The sequence below is a fragment of the Schistocerca nitens genome, chromosome 7 (assembly GCF_023898315.1).
Source record: "Schistocerca nitens isolate TAMUIC-IGC-003100 chromosome 7, iqSchNite1.1, whole genome shotgun sequence".
Lineage (NCBI taxonomy): Eukaryota > Metazoa > Arthropoda > Insecta > Orthoptera > Acrididae > Schistocerca > Schistocerca nitens.
Window position 1 is genome coordinate 436,095,518 of NC_064620.1, and position 22,049 is coordinate 436,117,566.

The 22,049-nt window shown below is 45.5% G+C and overlaps 1 non-coding gene across 1 annotated transcript; it reads left to right on the top strand.

Moving 5' to 3' along the window:
- Positions 1-3,933: 3,933 nt before the first annotated feature.
- Positions 3,934-4,007, top strand: Trnak-uuu (transfer RNA lysine (anticodon UUU)). Its single transcript has one exon. It is a non-coding gene; the product is annotated as a tRNA-Lys (tRNA).
- The last annotated feature ends 18,042 nt before the right edge of the window (positions 4,008-22,049 follow it).

The following is a 22,049-nucleotide window of genomic DNA, read 5'->3' on the forward strand; positions in this document are numbered from 1 at the left end:
CGCTATACATTTCTATTACCAAAAGATAGGTTTTAGCAGCAGTTTTTCAAAGTTTCACATGCAACTTCACGACAATTTCTTGCGCTAATATTACACTTGTCAATTTTTCCGCCAAAACAAAATAACCGCTCCTACACAAAAGAAGGCCGCGGCCACACTGATTTGTCGCCAGTCACCTGAAACGTCACATTCAACTGAGAAGGCCTCACTCTTTACAGCTATTGGTCGTTCACCTTTGGCGTGTGCGTACTTATTCTGTGACAGCATCAGTCACGTTATTTTGTAGCCACACCTCGTATGTAAGGGATGTGTTTTTTCATAAGAAATTCGTTTAAATTAAGACATTCTGTATCCATTTCAGGCTGAAGTCCACGGGATACTTTGATGAATTCGTAAACCATACTTTTTTTTTTTTTTGTTATCAGTCTACTGACTGGTTTGATGCGGCCCGCCACGAATACCTTTCCTGTGCTAACCTCTTCATCTCAGAGTAGCACTTGCAACCTATGTCCTCAATTATTTGCTTGACGTATTCCAATCTCTGTCTTCCTCTACAGTTTTTGCCCTCTACAGCTCCCTCTAGTACCATGGAAGTCATTCCCGTGCTAACCTCTTCATCTCAGAGTAGCACTTGCAACCTACCTCCTCAGTTATTTGCTTGACGTATTCCAATCTCTGTCTTCCTCTACAGTTTTTGCCCTCTACAGCTCCCTCTAGTACCATGGAAGTCATTCCCCCATGTCTTAGCAGATGTCCTATCATCCTGTCCCTTCTCCTTATCAGTGTTTTCCACATATTCCTTTCCTCTCCGATTCTGCGTAGAACCTCCTCATTCCTTACCTTATCAGTCCACCTAATTTTCAACATTCGTCTATAGCACCACATCTTAAATGCTTCAATTCTCTTCTGTTCCGGTTTTCCCACAGTCCATGTTTCACTACCATACAATGCTGTACTCCAGACGTACATCCTCAGAAATTTCTTCCTCAAATTAAGGCCGGTATTTGATATTAGTAGACTCCTCTTGGCCAGAAATGCCTTTTTTGCCATAGCGAGTCTGCTTTTGATGTCCTCCTTGCTCCGTCCGTCATTGGTTATTTTACTGCCTAGGTAGCAGAATTTCTTAACTTCATTGACTTCCTGCCCATCAATCCTGATGTTAAGTTTCTCACTGTTCTCATTTCTACTACTTCTCATTACCTTCGTCTTTCTCCGATTTACTCTCAAACCATACTGTGTACTCATTAGACTGTTCATTCCGTTCAGCAGATCATTTAATTCTTCTTCACTTTCACTCAGGATAGCAATGTCATCAGCGAATCGTATCATTGATATCCTTTCACCTTGTATTTTAATTCCACTCCTGAACCTTTCTTTTATTTCCATCATTGCTTCCTCGATGTACAGATTGAAGAGTAGAGGCGAAAGGCTACAGCCTTGTCTTACACCCTTCTTAATACGAGCACTTCCTTCTTGATCGTCCACTCTTATTATTCCCTCTTGGTTGTTTTACATATTGTATACGACCCGTCTCTCCCTATAGCTTACCCCTACTTTTTTCAGAATCTCGAACAGCTTGCACCATTTTATATTGTCGAACGCTTTTTCCAGGTCGACAAATCCTGTGAAAGTGTCTTGATTTTTCTTTAGCCTTTATTCCATTATTAGCCGTAACGTCAGAATTGCCTCTCTCGTCCCTTTACTTTTCCTAAAGCCAAACTGATCGTCACCTAGCGCATTCTCAATTTTCTTTTCCATTCTTCTGTATATTACTCTTGTAAGCAGCTTCGATGCATGAGCTGTTAAGCTGATTGTGCGATAATTCTCGCACTTGTCAGCTCTTGCCGTCTTCGGAATTGTGTGGAGGATGCTTTTCCGAAAGTCAGATGGTATGTCGCCAGACTCATATATTCTACACACCGTTTTGTTGCCACTTCCCCCAATGATTTTAGAAATTCTGATGGAATGTTATCAGTCCCTTCTGCCTTATTTGACCGTAAATCCTCCAAAACTCTTTTAAATTCCGATTCTAATACTGGATCCCCTATCTCTTCTAAATCGACTCCTGTTTCTTCTTCTATCACATCAGACAAATCTTCACCCTCATAGAGGCTTTCAATGTATTCTTTCCACCTATCTGCTCTCTCCTCGGCATTTAACAGTGGAATTCCCGTTGCACTCTTAATGTTACCACCGTTGCTTTTAATGTCACCAAAGGTTTTTTGACTTTCCTGTATGCTGAGTCTGTCCTTCCGACAATCATATCTTTTTCGATGTCTTCACATTTTTCCTGGAGCCATTTCGTCTTAGCTTCCCTGCACTTCCTATTTATTTCATTCCTCAGCGACTTGTACTTCTGTATTCCTGATTTTCCCGGAACATGTTTGTACTTCCTCCTTTCATCAATCAACTGAAGTATTTCTTCTGTTACCCATGGTTTCTTCGCAGCTACCCTCTTTGTACCTATGTTTTCCTTCCCAACTTCTGTGATGGCCCTTTTTAGAGATGTCCATTCCTCTTCAACTGTACTGCCTACTGCGCTATTCCTTATTGCTGTATCTATAGTGTTAGAGAACTTCAGACGTATCTCGTCATTCCTTAGTACTTCCGTATCCCACTTCTTTGCGTATTGATTCTTCCTGACTAATGTCTTGAACTTCAACTTACTCTTCATCACTGCTATATAGTGATCTGAGTCTATATCTGCTCCTGAGTACGCCTTACAATCCAGTATCTGATTTCGGAATCTCTGTCTGACCATGATGTAATCTAATTGATATCTTCCCGTATCTCCCGGCCTTTTCCAAGTATACCTCCTCCTCTTTCTTGAACAGGGTATTCGCTATTACTAGCTGAAACTCGTTACAGAACTCAATTAGTCTTTCTCCTCTTTCACTCCTTGTCCCAAGCCCATATTCTCCTGTAACCTTTTCTTCTACTCCTTCCCCTACAACTGCATTCCAGTCGCCCATGACTATTAGATTTTCGTCCCCCTTTACATACTGCATTACCCTTTCAATATCCTCATACACTTTCTCTATCTGTTCATCTTCAGCTTACGACGTCGGCATGTATATCTGAACTATCGTTGTCGGTGTTGGTCTGCTGTCGATTCTGATTAGAACAACCCAGTCACTGAACTGTTCACAGTAACACACCCTCTGCCCTACCTTCCTATTCATAACGAATCCTACACCTGTTATACCATTTTCTGCTGCTGTTTATATTACCCGATACTCATCTGACCAGAAATCCTTGTCTTCCTTCCACTTCACTTCACTGACCCCTACTATATCTAGATTGAGCCTTTGCATTTCCCTTTTCAGATTTTCTAGTTTCCCTACCACGTTCAAGCTTCTGACATTCCACGCCCCGACTCGTAGAACGTTATCCTTTGTTGATTATTCAATCATTTTCTCATGGTAACCTCCCCCTTGGCAGTCCCCTCCCGGAGATCCGAATGGGGGACTATTCCGGAATCTTTTGCCAATGGAGAGATCATCATAACACTTCTTCAATTACAGGCCACATGTCACGTTACGTGTCTTTAATGCAGTGGTTTCCATTGCCTTCTGCATCCTCATGTCGTTGATCATTGCTGATTCTTCCGCCTTTAGGGGCAATTTCCCACCCCTAGGACAAGAGAGTGCCCTGAACCTCTATCCGCTCCTCCGCCCTCTTTGACAAGGCCGTTGGCAGAATGAGGCTGACTTCTTACGCCGGAAGTCTTCGGCCGCCAATGCTGATTATTTATCAAAATTTAGGCAGTGGCGGGGATCGAACCCGGGACCGAAGACGTTTTGATTATGAATCAAAGACGCTACCCCTAGACCACGGGTACCATACATAGCGGTTTTAAATCTGATTTGTGGACAGTTGGGAATGTGAGTCTCACGGGAAGCGTGCAAGGGATAAGTCCCTGCAGTCGCCGTGTCCTCGGTGGCTCAGATGGATAGAGCGTCTGCCATTTAAGCAGGAGATCCCGGGTTCGAATCCCGGTCGGGGCACAGATTTTCAGCTGTCCACATCGAGGTATAACAACGACACCTGTCGGCAGCTGAGGTTTTCAGTTAGTTATCATTCATTCCAGGAAAAAGCTGCCCGGTCATCAACAGTAACTGTTCTTTCGAGAACAAGTTACTGTCTTCGCATAAATACGACAAAACTTGCATACACAGGACAGACAACTTGTTACGTTGACAACGGCGCGACCAATGCGTAATGGCTACACAATCGTACGTTTATTTTAATACAGGCTCTAAGAAAAAAGAAAAAAAACAGGCACCACGACAGTATTATCCGAGTGGGGTGGAAATCGGTGGATGTGATGTACATATACAAACAAATGATTACAATTCCAGAAATACTGAATGATTTATTCGAGAGAAAGAGCTTCACAAACTGTAACCCGTTGGTACACGTCTGGCCCTTATGCAACCAGTCATTTGGCTTGCCATTGGTTGATGGAGTTGCTGGACGTCTTCCTGAGGGGTTGGGTCGGGTTGTTTGGGGAAAGAGATCAAACAGCTAGGTCATCGGTGTCATCGGATTAGTGATGGATGGGGAAGGAAGTCGGGCGTGCCCTTTGAAAGGAACCATCGCGGCATTTGCCTGGAGCGATTTAGGGGAATCACGGCAAACCTAAATCAGGATGGCCGGACGCGGGATTGAACAATCGTCCTCCCGAATGCGAGTCCAGTGCTAACCACTGCGCCACCACGCTTGGTGTCTTCCTGAGGGATATCGTAAGAAATTATGTTCCATTGGTCATCGGGGCTCAGTTCGGAGCGGCACTTATCATTAAAGACAATTCTGCTCCAGTCAATGAGATTCTGCAGACACTTCTGACAGTGGAGGGTTACCAACCTGACCGTCGCCTCGCTATATGGCCCAGCAGCCGGGAGTGATGACCTGGCGTACCATTTGTTTCCATAGCAGAACACTTTTGTTTTACGTCGATGGTATTCTACACTCCGTTTTGTTGGCTTTCATGCCAAGCCATGCTATGGTCACACTACAGCAAGATAACGCCCGCCCGCACATAGCGAGAGTTTCTGCTGCCTGTCTTCGTGCTTGTCAAACCCTTCCTTGACCAGCAAGCCAATTCGAGAACGTTTTGAGCATTATGGGCAGAGATCTCCAACCAGCTCGACATTTTGTCGATCTAATGCGCCAGTTGTACGGAAGTTGGTGTGATATCCTTCAGGAGCACATCCAATGACTCTATTAATCAGTGCCAAGTCAAAAAATGCTCAAATGTGTGTGTGAATTCCGAAGGGACCAAACTGGTGAGGTCATCTGTCCCTAGACTTACACACTATTTAAACTAACTTATGCTAAGAACATTACACACACCCATGCCCGAAGAAGGACTCGAACCTCCGGCGGGAGGGGCCGCGAAATCCATGGCATGGCGCCTCAAACTGCGCGGCCACTCCGCGCGGCAGTGCCAAGCCGAATAACTTCAGACTTAAGGGCCGGGTGTGGACCAACGCCTTATTGACTTGCTCAATTTGTGAAGCTGTTTCTCTTGAATAAATTTTTGAGAAATTGTAAGTATTTGTTTGCCTGAAGATGTACATCACATCTACCCGATTTCCGTCCTATTCGGTTAATTCCTTCGAGGTGTGTCTTTTTTTTGTATTAAAATGTACTTCGTTCTTCGTTACATCCTACGGAACCATCTGTCAAACAATTTTCTCCAAGTGTGTTGCGGCAGTTAGTCGTATTCATTGCTCCAGACTCGCAGTAAGTCTTTATCTATATGAAATTGCCTCCTTTCAGATGAGATTACATTCGTAGCAACAAGGAAGAGTTACATCAGAGAAGGTCATGGTCTTATGGCGGGCGCTGCAAATCTCTGATGCCCTCTGCAACTAAGCAAGCACAACAGATTTGTCACCGATAGGCAGGAGAGTTGTTATGGTGAAAGAGAGAGTTTAAGATACCCGAGGCATGTGTTCTCAGCGTCTATATACCGACGACGAAGACCATATGTTCCGACACTTCTCATAAGGCAAAGCACACAAACTCTTCTTAAAGCATCGGGAATTTGTAGCTGCCATAGTGACATATATATGTTGTTTCGTGACTGTATTAAAGCACCGTAATAGTAAAGAATATTTAAGTAGCCTCTAATTGTGTCATACACACAGCGAGATGCGCCGCTTGAGAATTTTCGTTTATTCAGCTGCATGACGAGATCAGTGTGATGTACTCCGAAAGGTAAAGGTTCCTCGTTACACTGAAGTCTATGGTTCAAATGGCTCTGAGTACTATGGGACTTAACATCTATGGTCATCAGTCCCCTAGAACTTAGAACTACTTAAACCTAACTAACCTAAGGACATCACACAACACCCAGTCATCACGAGGCAGTGAAAATCCCTGACCCTGCCGGGAATCGAACACTGAAGTCTTTCAGGATGGTATAAATTGCGGTTGTAGTGGCTCCAAGACACGTCAGTCTTGAAAAACTAATATTGGGACTGCAAACAAAATTTTCTTCGGTAGTCCATGAAGCAGGTCGACCTGACCGGAGAGCTTCGTCGAGGCTGAAGTTAACCTTCTGAAATTCCGCGAACTGCTTCAGTATAACAGCTCTCTATTGAACTTTCACTTCGATGAACCGGAGACATTTCCTCGAGGTACTGCTCGTTTTCCAAGCCTTTTAACGTTTCAGTTCCATCCGTTTCTTCCTCTCCCACCCCACAAATTACTAATTGTCAGTGTATAGTCAGAACAAGAAGTTGGCCGAATGATCGGAGAAGGGCGGCAAGTGAGAAGCAAAATTATTTCATATTCTTTCTGTGAAAATCTGCTTGATATTCTCATCGACAAAGAGCTTCCGAGCCACGATCCAGCTTCGAACTCTAGAGAAACAGATACCTCTATGAAGCATGTGAAGTCTGGAGGCGCGGAAGTCTCCTATTAGTGTGGAGTCCAGAACTCGCTGTTGCCGTGCCCAACTCTCCTTGAGAGTCAGAATCAAAACATGTGTGGGAGAACACCGAAAACAAAATCCTTGCATCCGATGTGGACACAAAAATGTTTTCCTAAAGACAAAAACGTAAGACTTAGCATCACTTTTTATTTTACTTGAAAAATCACAAAAGTCGCCTATTTTTCATGTGTTCAAAGAGGCCTACCTCCTTAATTGCAAGTTGTACAGTTTATTTTTTTCTAGTAATTGGTGCATGAAGCTGTGAATAGTGTTTATTTACTATTTTAACGGTTAGAACTCCTTGAAAATGAGCCACTCACCCGGAGCGGCAGAACTTCTTTCTTTCCTCAGTCAGATTCGTTTTCTAGCCTCCGTCATGGTTTTTGGGCAGGTCTGGCAACATTTCTAGAGGATTCGGTAGATTTTGTTTCATGCCCCTAATAGTGCTGGTTCACCCGCGATAAACTTTAATTTTTTACTGCACGTTCAGGATCTGAAGGTTGAGGTACTTTCAGTTAAACTCAGTCCTTCATAAAGGAACCGCCACACCCTACAAGAAATTGTCTCGAAAGTATTCATTTGTTCAAAAAATGTTCAAATGTGTGTGAAATCTTATGGGACTTAACCGCTAAGGTCATCAGTCCATAAGCTTACACACTACTTAGCATAAATTATCTTAAGGACGAACACACACACCCATGCCCGAGGGAGGACTTGAACCTCCGTCGGGACCAGCCGCACGGTCCATGACTGCAGCGCCTCAGACCTCTCGGCTAATCCTGCGCTGCTATTCATTTGTCTCTTGCTGTGTAATATCTACTGATGTTGAATGGCGACAACATTCGAATATGATAGGAGAAGATTGGACTAGAGTACACACCTGTAATTGAGTCTTTTACATAGCGAGATGAACCGTTTCTTTTCTCTAGTATTTACAAGGTATATTTGATGTAAACGTGACAGAAAGGGCACTGAGGTATTTACGATTATATTTGTCTTCATCTCTGCAAACGTTAATGTGATCTGAACACTCGGAACTTCACACTGTAACACTTTACAGAATCGGAGTTTCTCTCGGCGTATAAAATATTCAAATGACTTACGGGAATACAGCTGGGTGACGCCGTCAACAACTGCCGATATTTTGGCAGCTGCACACTTTGTCATTTTCAAGGCAAAACTGCAGCAAGTAAGCGCTGCGCAAGGGAATTTAAAAACTCGGTTTGCAGAGCAGTTCCAGAAGATGAAACACACACACACACACACACAACACACACACACAAACATACTGAAAGACCAGCGCCATCACATATCGATGACCGACGGCAGAGGAAATGAATAACTGATGGGTGTGATAGCAGTAACTCTGTCCCTCTGTTTTTAGACAAGGGAGGCAGCAAGATTCCTCGCAGAATTTAAACAAAACCTTCCGGACCTATTTATTAGGACACTTGCTAATTCCATTTTCTACTTCTTCCTTAATAACAACACTATCCCAATAGCTGGAAGCGCTTGCTAGAATCTCCATGTTGTTACATTCTATAGAATGACCGGTGCCAAGGCAATGTTATGCAGTAGCAGATTTGTTCAGCTGTTGTAAGCGTGTGTGACGCTCATGTTGTGTCTAGTTCATACAGCATAGACACAATGAGGTAGCTAGGTGCACGCTAAACTAACGCAGACGGGCTTGAAGTACTGGAACAGGAGACTTATTAATGCACTAAAGAAAAGTACGTAGTTTTATAATACTTAACTTTATTCTCTTGTTGGAATACATCTCTCTTGAATATTAGTAAGCTATAAGCACTGATACAAATGGCGCCTTGCTAGGTAGTAGCTATGGACTAAGCTGAAGGCTATTCTATCTGTCTCTCGGCAAATGAGAGGAAAGCTTCGTACGTCTGGTCGCAAGCTATGTCGTCCGTACAACTGTGGCGAGGTCTATTCCGTGTCTTGTGACCTGCCATGTGGTGGCGCTAGGTTTGCGATCACACAGTGGCGACACGCGGGTCCGACATGTACTAAGGACCGCGGCCGATTTAAGTTACCACCTAGCAAGTGTGGTGTCTAGCGGTGACACCACATTCCTCCCCCGCAAATCGGCGAACGGTCGTGAGATAAGGCTTCCGCCCGCCGTGGGGAGGACCCCATGTTGACGTATGCGATGAGGTGGGGAGCCTAACAACAGGCGAGGCTGTGCCACCCGCACCCGGCCATTCGGTCCGAGGGGAGCTAGGAAACGCCTGCAAACCTAGTCCAGGGTGCACGTCAACATGCGGTGTATGCGCACGTAATGATACAAGAGGGGCCGAAGGGTCGACCTCCATTGCGTCGGGGAATCCGACGCCCGATGACGACATCTGGTCCGGAGCGGGCAAGAGGTCCATGGCGGAGGACGGCTGGGCACGGGAAGCGAGCGGCGGCGCGTGACCCAGGGAGGCGCCGGGCGGTTGCAGCGAAGCGTCCACTGCGGGCGGCGCCGGCGGCGGCTGCGGCGGCTGCTGCGGCGGCGCGACGCCATGGGGCAAAATGGAAGGCAGCGTCGGTAACACCTGGGGATGAGGCGAGCCAGTAGATGGGTCCCCAGGGCGCTGACCTGACGGCTCCGTCGCTGAAAGCAGACGGGGAGCGGCAGAACCCAGGCGACGACAGAGGCGCAGCTGATTGAGATGCCGACGCACCTCACCAGAGGCCCCCAAAACCAAATACATCGCGCGGCCGAGGCAGCGAAGAATGCGCCCTGCGAGCCAACGCCGTGAACCGCGATAGGTGCGATAATAGACAACGTCGCCAGGAGCAAAAGCAGAAGTCTGCCGCTGCACAGGAACCTGATGCGGCGGATGCAGCAAAGACATCAGGGTGCGATGAGGACGACCATGGAGCAATTCAGCCGGCGAGCGACCATCGCGGGGCTGAGAGCGATACGAAGACAAAAAGAGCAATAATGCGTCCTCCCGAGAATGCGATTCTTTCAATTTCAACATCTGTGACTTGAAAGTCCGGACCAATCGTTCAGCGGCACCGTTTGACTGAGGCGAAAACGGCGCGGATGTCAGATGTTGAATACCATTGGCCGTGCAGAATGACAAATTCTGCGGACATGAATTGTGGACCATTGTCGGAAACAATCGTCTGCGGAAGACCTTCAATGCAAAAGATAGCAGACAAGGCTTGGATTGTGGCAGAAGACGTCGTGGAAGACATCCGGACAACAAAAGGAAAATTACTGAAAGCATCGACCACAACCAACCATCGAGCATTCCAAAATGGACCAGCAAAATCGATGTGCAAGCGTTGCCAAGGGGAAGTGGCTTTCGGCCAGGCAAAGAATTTCCGCGGCGGTGCGGATTGTTGTTCGGCACACGCCACGCAAGAGGAGCACATATTCGTAATCGCAGCATCGATTCCGAACCAAGTACAGTGCTGACGAGCAAGTTATTTCGTACGCACTATACCCCAATGTCCTTGGTGAAGAAGCTTTAAGACAGAGGACTGCAACGAACGTGGGACCACGACTCGGGATTGATCATTATCAGAACGCAACAACAAAACACCACGTCGTACAAAAAGTCTCTCCTTGTGAGCAAAAAAACGGCGAACCAAAGGATCCTCGATCCGTGACTTTGACAAGGGCCATTGCGTAGCAACAAAACGCAAAACAGTAGCAAGGACAGGGTCAGCAGCTGTGGCTGTAGCTACACGACGAAAATCAATCGGAAACGATGCGACCACGTCATCGGCTTCCGAATCAATGAACATGCAAGCAAGTTCGGAAGAATCGAATGCTTTATCCTCAGCAACAGGCAAACGGGACAACGCATCAGCGTTGCCGTGCTTAGCAGTGGACCGATACAAGATATCGTAGCGGTACTGCGAGAGAAAAAGCGACCAGCGAATGAATTTCTGCGCTGTACGTGGAGGTACAGGCTTGGTCGGATGAAAAAGCGATGTCAAAGGTTTGTGGTCCGTGATGATGGTAAAGTGACGACCATACAAGAAGTCATGGAACTTGGTAACACCAAACACGAGAGCTAAAGCTTCTTTCTCTATTTGTGAATAATTTCTTTGCGCAGATGATAGCAATTTGGACGCAAAGGCAATAGGGCGATCATGCGAGCCATCCTTGTGCGCAAGCACAGCACCGATCCCGAATTCCGAAGCATCTACCATCAACAAAAGGGGTTTTCGGGGATCGAATGGCGTAAGGCAAGTATTTGAAAGTAACGCCGATTTCAACTGGCGAAAGGCGCGTTCGCATTCCGTCGTCCAGACGAACGGAACACCTTTACGGTGTAAGCGATGAAGCGGAGCTGAAATGGAAGAAGCATTGCGCACAAACTTTGCATAATAATTAATTTTACCCAGCACACTCTGTAGCTGTTTTAAATTCTGCAGAGCAGGTAAATCCTGTATGGCACGGAGGTGCTCTGGACTCGGATGTATACCTTGGGCATTTATGACATGCCCCAGGTAGGGTAAGTCCCGAGCAAAAAACACACATTTGTCCTTCCTCAAGCGAAGACCATTCTGACGCAATACCTGAAATAATGTTCGGAGATGTTGCAAATGTTCGGCTTCTGTCTTTCCGGAGATCACAATATCGTCCAGATAGTTTGCAGCAGTAGGGACCGACGCACAAACAGTTTGTAAATATTGCTGAAACAAAGCAGGGGCGGATGCACACCCGAATGGCAGTCTTTTGAAGCGATACAAGCCAAGATGCGTGGTAACCACTAAGACGCGCTGGGATTCTTCGTCCACAGGTATTTGCAAGTACGCATCTGCTAGGTCCAATTTGGAAAAATATTTTCCCGGGCACAGTTTGTCAAAAAGATCTTCCGGGCGGGGCAAAGGAAAAATAGCAGTCACAAGTTGTGGATTCACAGTTGCCTTGAAGTCCACACAAAGTCTCAATTTTCCGGAAGGTTTTGGCAAAATGACTAAGGGTGAGGCCCAGAGAGAAGCCTGCACACGTTCAATTACACCTTGAGATTCTAAATCGTGCAATGTTCTTGCGACCTCATCACGCAATGCGTGGGGAACATTGCGCGCTCTGAAAAATTTCGGTTGCGCGTTGTCTTTCAGTTCCAAATGTGCTGCATAGTTCTTAGCGCAACCAAGGCCCGGTGCAAAAATGTCTGCAAATTCTTCACAAAGACTAGAAACACTGGCTGAAGGCACAGTCTGATTCACTGATAGGACCTGATTTACTATAGACATATTAAACAATTGAAACAAATCTAAGCCAAACAAGTTCACTGCAGAAGTAGAACGAAGAACGTAAAATGACACAAGTTTTGTTTGTCCCTTGTATGTGGCAAGAAGGCTGCACTGGCCTAACACAGGGATCTGTTGTCCTGAGTAACTAGTTAACTTAACATTTGCGGCACGCAATGGCGGTGCGCCCAGCTGTTTGTACGAGTCGTGATTGAGCAATGAAACTGCAGCTCCGGTATCGAGCTGGAATGGTATCACTTTGCCTTCAAAGTCTAAGTCCACAAAAAGTTTATTGTCCTGCTGACGACAAGAGCGACTGTCACGTGCAATTTGAACTGATACCGGTACAGAAGCACTTGCGACTTTACGGGATTTCCGGCGACGTCGACGCACACTTTTGGTGGGACGAACACAGTCACTGTTAGCTAAAGTGTCACTGGACGGGTGGGAATGAACGACATGAATGTCCATGGGCGAAGGTCCACGAGCCTGATTGTCCTGGGTTCGATTCCGGCGCGAAGCAAAGGGCCTGGAATTATTGTGATTGTCTGATCTAAGCTTTTTCTGGCAAACACTTTGTACATGTCCTTTCTTTTGACAGTAAAAACAAATAGCTTGGCGTGACGGGCAATTTTCACGCAAATGTCTAGTTGCACACCGCGGGCATGATTTCACTGCATTTGCTTGCTTACGCGGCGCACGTGTTTGCAAGCCAGGCTGCCGCTGTGCCGACAGGCGCGAGGGCCGCGTAGCGTCCCGTGCAGCGGGCCCGGCAGGCCGGGTAATGTGACACACTGCTGGCGAAGTTGCAAATGAGTCCTGAGCAAAGTCAAGTGTGTCTTGCCTGTCCAATATGTCTATCACTTGTTGAAGGGAGGGATTTACTAGTTTCAAAATCTGTTCCCTTATGCGAACATCAGACACGTTCTGTGCTATTGCATCACGCACCATAGTATCTGAATAAGGGAGGCCACAGTCACATTCAAATGCACACTCCCTAGTAAGTCCTTGCAAAGTTGCTACCCACTCCCTATTAGTCTGACCGGCCGTACGTTTTGTACGAAAGAACGTATACCGTTTTGCAACTACATTTACTGTTTCTTTGAAATAGGCATCTAAAGCAGACAAAATTTCTTCGTAGGACAGAGTTGCTACGTCGCGTCGGGGAAACAATTTCACAATCACACGGTAGGTAGACACACCGACACAAGAAAGCAAAAACGGCTGCCACTCTTTACCTTGTATTCTGTAGGCGGCGAGGTGAAAGTTGAACTGGCGAGACCATTCGTGCCAGGTCTCTTCGGCCGCCACGTACGGTCGAAAAGGAGGTGCAACAGCGTTTTGTGGCAGCGGTAGCGAAGAAGCGGCGGCTGCCGCATCGTTTTGTAGCGCACGTTGACCCTGGACGAGCTGTCCAAGGGCTTCCAATAACGCCTGCGTCTGCTGATTCTGCAAGCGAAAAAATTCGGACAGTACATCTGGAGAATGTGGCGAAGCCATGACACAAGCAAATCAGAGCAAAGTACAATCAATTAAGGCAACGTGGGCGCGGCACCACTCCTCGTCGCCAAATAATGTTGTGTCTAGTTCATACAGCATAGACACAATGAGGTAGCTAGGTGCACGCTAAACTAACGCAGACGGGCTTGAAGTACTGGAACAGGAGACTTATTAATGCACTAAAGAAAAGTACGTAGTTTTATAATACTTAACTTTATTCTCTTGTTGGAATACATCTCTCTTGAATATTAGTAAGCTATAAGCACTGATACAAATGGCGCCTTGCTAGGTAGTAGCTATGGACTAAGCTGAAGGCTATTCTATCTGTCTCTCGGCAAATGAGAGGAAAGCTTCGTACGTCTGGTCGCAAGCTATGTCGTCCGTACAACTGGGGCGAGGTCTATTCCGTGTCTTGTGACCTGCCATGTGGTGGCGCTAGGTTTGCGATCACACAGTGGCGACACGCGGGTCCGACATGTACTAAGGACCGCGGCCGATTTAAGTTACCACCTAGCATGTGTGGTGTCTAGCGGTGACACCACAGCTCATGCACAGTACATCTGTCCTCTACAGACCTGACAGTCTGCCCAATATATTACGTGCCACAACAGCAAGAAATAAGATAGATACCCGCCTTACACAAACCAAGATCATACCTTACCGAATATAAAAGGAATCTATCCTTAGATGGTGGCCGAGAAACACATTTCACATCAAATTTCAGCAAAATGCGACCAATTCTGTTGGAAATGCTCCCTACGTAAGGCAAAAAGGCCATTGAATTTGGTACCACATCAGTATTATCATGACTCACCCATGTACGGTTGTTCAATAGCGCAACGCACCTCTGATTTGACTTTCACTACAACCATTCTGACAAAAGGTGACCTCAAGATGGGCTAACTCGTCTGACAAACTTTCAGGGTTCCAGATCAAGTGGGCCTTGTGAACCAAGGTACAAAGAACCACTTCACATTGAGCCGGATGGTTAGCCTGTTAGCCCGTATATACGAGGTGCATTCAAGTTCTAAGGCCTCCGATTTTTTTTCTAATTAACTACTCTCCCGAAATCGATGAAACTGGCGTTACTTCTCGACGTAATCGCCCTGCAGACGTACACATTTTTCACAACGCTGACGCCATGATTCCATGGCAGCGGCGAAGGCTTCTTTAGGAGTCTGTTTTGACCACTGGAAAATCGCTGAGGCAATAGCAGCATGGTTGGTGAATGTGCGGCCACGGAGAGTGTCTTTCATTGTTGGAAAAAGCCAAAAGTCACTAGGAGCCAGGTCAGGTGAGTGGGGAGCATGAGGAATAAAAAAAATGGTTCAAATGGCTCTGAGCACTATGGGACTCAACTGCTGAGGTCATTAGTCCCCTAGAACTTAGAACTAGTTAAACCTAACTAACCTAAGGACATCACAAACATCCATGCCCGAGGCAGGATTCGAACCAGCGACCGTAGCGGTCTTGCGGTTCCAGACTGCTGCGCCTTTAACCGCACGGCCACTTCGGCCGGCTCATGAGGAATCACTTCAAAGTTGTTATCACGAAGAAACTGTTGCGTAACGTTAGCTCGATGTGTGGGTGCATTGTCTTGGTGAAACAGCACACGTGCAGCCCTTCTCGGACGTTTTTGTTGCAGTGCAGGAAGGAATTTGTTCTTCAAAACATTTTCGTAGGATGCACCTGTTACCGTAGTGCCCTTTGGAACGAAATGAGTAAGGATTACGCCCTCGCTGTCCCAGAACATGGACCATCATTTTTTCAGCACTGGAGGTTACCCGAAATTTTTTTGGTGGTGGTGAATCTGTGTGCTTCCATTGAGCTCACTTGCGCTTTGTTTCTGGATTGAAAAATGGCATCCACGTCTCATCCATTGTCACAACCGACGAAAAGAAAGTCCCATTCATGGTGTCGTTGCGCGTCAACATTGCTTGGCAACATGCCACACGGGCAGCCGTGTGGTCTTCCGTCAGCATTCGTGGCATCCCCCTGGATGACACTTTTCGCATTTTCAGGTCGTCATGCAGGATTGTGTGCACAGAATCCACAAAAATGCCAACTCTGGAGGCGATCTGTTCAACAGTCATTTGGCGATCCCCCGAAACAATTCTCTCCACTTTCTCGATCATGTCGTCAGACCGGCTTGTGCGAGCCCAAGGTTGTTTCGGTTTGTTGTCACACGATGTTCTGCCTTCATTAAACTGTCGCACCCACGAACGCACTTTCGACACATCCATAACTCCATCACCACATGTCTCCTTCAACTGTCGATGAATATCAATTGGTTTCACACGACGCAAATTCAGAAAACGAATGATTGCACGCTGTTCAAGTAAGGAAAACGTCGCCATTTTAAGTATTTAAAACAGTTCTCATTCTCGCCGCTGGCGGTAAAATTCCATCTGCCGTACGGTGCTGCCATCTCTGGGACGTATTGACAATGAACACGGCCTCATTTTAAAACAATGCGCATGTTTCTATCTCTTTTCAGTCCGGAGAAAAAAAATCGGAGGCCTTAGAACTTGAATGCACCTCGTGCAAGTCAGTGTGAGTAGACTTCAGGCCTCCTATAAGCAGCATGTCCTAACGTGCCGTCATCCTTCTTCCTGACCAACACATCAAGGGAGGGAAGGCAGCCACCCTTTTCGAACTCCATCGTGAAATAAATATTCGAGTGGTTGAATTCAGGTGTTCTAAAAGGTAGTTCAAATTCTCACTACCACGAAGCCAAACAGTGGAAGTATCGTCTACATGTCTGAAAAAACACACTTGCTGCAGTTTTGTGGCCGACCGAAGTGGCCGTGCGGTTAAAGACGCTGCAGTCTGGAACAGCAAGACCGCTACGGTCGCAGGTTTGAATCCTGCCTCGGGCATGGATGTTTGTGATGTCCTTAGGTTAGTTAGGTTTAACTAGTTCTAAGTTCTAGGGGACTAATGACCTCAGCAGTTGAGTCCCATAGTGCTCAAAGCCATTTGAACCATTTTGCAGTTTTGTGGTGTAAATGACAGGGTCTGCACTTGTCTAAATAATATCGGGAGTTGTCGATGGATTCCTGTAAGTTATTTGAACATTTTATAGAGCCCTTTACATGATGATCATGCACTTCGGCGATGTGATCGATCTCTTGCAAGAGTTTTTAAGTGATTATTCACTGCTCTTGTAATTACATATATTTTTAGTAAATACTCATATATTGGATTCTTCTCATCCAGTGAAGCGTCCCTTCTGCAGCAGCGTTCAGGTATGTAGGGACTTTTGGTTCTCTCAGGCGAGATCCATCGCCATATCATTATGTTTTGTAATGATGTAACTGTATTGATGCAGTGTCTTACTTCGTATCGCAATGGGTATTATTCTTCACTTCTTACCCCTTCAGAAACAGGAGCGAAGTTATATCTACATTTATGTCAACAGTTGCACATTGCACTTAACTGTTGCACGTAACTGATGTCTCAAACTTCGAATGATTAGGGTACGAAAGTCCTATATTTATACATGTAAACGATAGGTTGATTATGAGCTGAGACACCAAGAGTGTGGTTACATAGTAATAAAATGAACGTATCATAAGCAAAGAAGGCAAAGGTGGAAGGCATATGTAGCGCAGCTTTGCAAGCAAAATGAACTTGAGGGCAATATTGTAGAAAAGTAGATGAAGATGAGATGGGAGATATACCTCGAGAAGTATTTGGTAGAGCACTGAAAGATCTAAGTTGAAACAAGACCCTTGGAACAGATGACGTTCCTTCAGAACTGATCATATCCTTGGGAGAGTCCAAATACACAACCACTATGTACACAGTCATAGATGGTGCCGTATGGCACGGTGAAGACGCCTACCAGACTCTCATTGGTGGAGGGACTTAGGAAGAATGGAAGCAGGACAATCACAAACTGATGTGGTCCGATGGCGTAACGTGAATCGTTCTGCTGTTTTACGGATGTGGCAACAGTTCACAGAGACCGAAACTGTATCCCGAAGACCAGAGCAAGTCCGACCACGTGTGACATCAGAAAGAGAGGACCGTTATTAGGCTGTAAGGGAACAACGGTACCGCCTTAGACAGCACGGCAGCTGGCATCTGACCTCGCAGCACCCGTTGGACGTCTTGTATCGAGGAAAACGGTGTAGTGAAGGCTTCTGCAGAGTGGCCTTTATTGCCGGAGACCTGCCGTATGTGTACCTCTGATGCCTCTTCAGGGTCTAGGGTGGAGTCGTTAACATGCCACTTTGACGGTCGAACAGTGGGCCAATGTTCTTTCCACCATCGTCTTTACAGACGAATGGAAAAACTAGTAGAAGCCGACCTTGGGGAAGATCACTTTGGATTCCGTAGAAATATTGGAACACGTGAGGCAATACTGACCCTACAGCTTATCTTAGAAGCTAGATTAAGGAAAGGCAAACCTACGTTTCTAGCATTTGTAGACTTAGAGAAAGCTTTCGACAATGTTGACTGGAATACTCTCTTTCAAATTCTGAAGGTGGCAGGGGTAAAATACAGGGAGCGAAAGGCTATTTACAATTTGTATAGAAACCAAATGGCAGTTATAAGAGTTGATGGGCATGAAAGGGAAGCAGTGGTTGGGAAGGGAGTGAGACAGGGTTATAGCCTCTCCCCGGTGTTATTCAATCTGTATGTTGAGCAAGCAGTGAAGGAAACAAAAGAAAAATTCGGAGTAGGTTCAAATGGTTCAAATGGCTCTGAGCACTATGGGACTTAACAGCTATGGTCATCAGTCCCCTAGAACTTAGAACTACTTAAACGTAACTAACCTAAGGACATCACACAACACCCAGTCATCACGAGGCAGAGAAAATCCCTGACTTCGCCGGGAATCGAACCCGGGAAACCGGGCGTGGGAAGCGAGAACGCTACCGCACGACCACGAGCTGCGGACCTCGGAGTAGGTATTAAAATCCATGGAGAAGAAATAAAAACTTTGAGGTTCGCCGATGACATTGTAATTCTGTCAGAGACAGCAAAGGACTTGGAAGAGCAGTTGAACGGAATGGATAGTGTCATGAAGGGAGAATATAAGATGAACATCAACAAAAGCAAAACGAGGATAATGGAATGTAATCGAATTAAGTTGGGTGATGTTGAGGGTATTAGATTAGGAAATGAGACACTTAAAGTAGTAAAGGAGTTTTGCTATTTGGGGAGCAAAATAACTGATGATGGTCGAAGTAGATAGGATATAAAATGTAGACTGGCAACGGGAAGGAAAGCGTTTCTGAAGAATAGAAATTTGTTAACATCGAGTATAGATTTAAGTATCAGGAAGTCGTTTCTGAAAGTATTTGTATGGAGTCTACGTAGCCATGTATGGAAGTGAAACATGGACGATAAATAGTTTAGACAAGAAGAGAATAGAAGCTTTCGAAATGTGGTACTACAGAAGAATGCTGAAGATTAGATGGGTAGGTCACATAACTAATGATGAGGTGCTGAATAGGATTGGAGAGAAGAGAAGTTTGTGGCACAACTTGACTAGAAGAAGGGATCGGTTGGTAGGACATGTTCTGAGGCATCAAGGGATCACCAATTTAGTATTGGAGGGCAGCGTGGGGGGTAAAAATCGTAGAGGGAGACCAAGAGATGAATACACTAAGCAGATTCAGAAAGATGTAGGTTGCAGTAGGTACTGGGAGATGAAGAAGCTTGCGCAGGATAGAGTAGCATGGAGATCTGCATCAAACCAGTCTCAGGACTGAAAACCACAACAACAAAAACTGCTGAGTAAATTCGCCAGCTTAGTCACCTTCAAGTGAACATTTAGAAACGGTCGTTTGTAAAGCATTAACAGATCCTGCATTATGTCATATAAGATACAAGACGTCAGAGAATACACAAAGAGCATCGGAATTTCGTGAAACTCACTAAAAAGCATAATTCAGCTTAAAGCGTTCATTCGTAGGGCCTGATTCATATTGAACAACCTGGTATTAAGCTTTTCGATGTGATTTTCTGGATGCCAAATTTCTTGTATTATCCTCTCGAGTCTGGTTCTTTATTATGACATACTTTGTCTACATCTACATCTACATTTATACTCCGCAAGCCACCCAACGATGTGTGGCGGAGGGCACTTTACGTGCCACTGTCATTACCTCCCTTTCCTGTTCCAGTCGCGTATGGTTCGCGGGAAGAACGACTGTCTGAAAGACTCCGTGCGCGCTCTAATCTCTCTAATTTTACATTCGTGATCTCCTCGGGAGGTATAAGTAGGGGGAAGGAATATATTCGATACCTCATCCAGAAAAGCACCCTCTCGAAACCTGGCGAGCAAGCTACACCGCGATGCAAAGCGCCTCTCTTGCAGAGTCTGCCACTTGAGTTTGCTAAACATCTCCGTAACGCTATCACGGTTACCAAATAACCCTGTGACGAAACGCGCCGCTCTTCTTTGGATCTTCTCTATCTCCTCCGTCAACCCGATCTGGTACGGATCCCACACTGATGAGCAATACTCAAGTATAGGTCGAACGAGTGTTTTGTAAGCCACCTCCTTTGTTGATGGACTACATTTTCTAAGCACTCTCCCAATGAATCTCAACCTGGTACCCGCCTTACCAACAATTAATTTTATATGATCATTCCACTTCAAATCGTTCCGCACGCATACTCCCAGATATTTTACAGAAGTAACTGCTACCAGTGTTTGTTCCGCTATCATATAATCATACAATAAAGGATCCTTCTTTCTATGTATTCGCAATACATTACATTTGTCCATGTTAAGGGACAGTTGCCACTCCCTGCACCAAGTGCCTATCCGCTGCAGATCTCCCTGCATTTCGCTACAATTTTCTAATGCTGCAACTTCTCTGTGTACTACAGCATCATCCGCGAAAAGCCGCATGGAACTTCCGACACTATCTACTAGGTCATTTATATATATTGTGAAAAGCAATGGTTCCATAACACTCCCCTGTGGCACGCCAGAGGTTACTTTAACATCTGTAGACGTCTCTCCATTGATAACAACATGCTGTGTTCTGTTTGCTAAAAACTCTTCAATCCAGTCACACAGCTGGTCTGATATTCCGTAGGCTCTTACTTTGTTTATCAGGCGACAGTGCGGAACTGTATCAAACGCCTTCCGGAAGTCAAGAAAAATAGCATCTACCTGGGAGCCTGTATCTAATATTTTCTGGGTCTCATGAACAAATAAAGCGAGTTGGGTCTCACACGATCGCTGTTTCCGGAATCCATGTTGATTCCTACATAGTAGATTCTGAGTTTTCAAAAACGACATGATACTCGAGCAAAAAACATGTTCTAAAATTCTGCAACAGATCGACGTCAGAGATATAGGTCTATAGTTTTGCGCATTTGCTCGACGACCCTTATTGAAGACTGGGACTACCTGTGCTCGTTTCCAATCATTTGGAACCCTCCGTTCCTCTAGAGACTTGCGGTACACGGCTGTTAGAAGGGGGGCAAGTTCTTTCGCGTACTCTGCGTAGAATCGAATTGGTATTCCGTCAGGTCCAGTGGACTTTCCTCTGTTGAGTGATTCCAGTTGCTTTTCTATTCCTTGGACACTTATTTCGATGTCAGCCATTTTTTCGTTTGTGCGAGGATTTAGAGAAGGAACTGCAGTGCGGTCTTCCTCTGTGAGACAGCTTTGGAAAAAGGTGTTTAGTATTTCAGCTTTACGCGTGTCATCCTCTGTTTCAATGCCATCATCATCCCGGAGTGTCTGGATATGCTGTTTCGAGCCACTTACTGATTTAACGTAAGACCAGAACTTCCTAGGATTTTCTGTCAAGTCGGTACATAGAATTTTACTTTCGAATTCACTGAACGCTTCACGCATAGCCCTCCTTACGCTAACTTTGACATCGTTTAGGTTCTGTTTGTCTGAGAGGTTTTGGCTGCGTTTAAACTTGGAGTGAAGCTCTCTTTGCATTCGCAGTAGATTCCTAACTTTGTTGTTGTACCACGATGGGTTTTTCCCGTCCCTCACAGTTTTACTCAGCACATACCTGTCTAAAACGCATTTTACGATTGCCTTGAACTTTTTCCATAAACACTCAACATTGTCAGTGTCGGAACAGAAATTTTCGTTTTGATCTGTTAGGTAGTCTGAAATCTGCCTTCTATTACTCTTGCTAAACAGATAAACCTTCCTCCCTTTTTTTATACTCCTATTAAGTTCCATTTTCAGGGATGCTGCAACGACCTTATGATCACTGATTACCTGTTCTGCACATACAGAGTCGAAAAGTTCGGGTCTGTTTGTTATCAGTAGGTCCAAGATGTTATCTCCACGAGTCGGTTCTCTGTTTAATTGCTCGAGGTAATTTTCGGATTTGTAGACTTAGAGAAAGCTTTTGACAACGTTAACTGGAATACTCTCTTTCAAATTCTG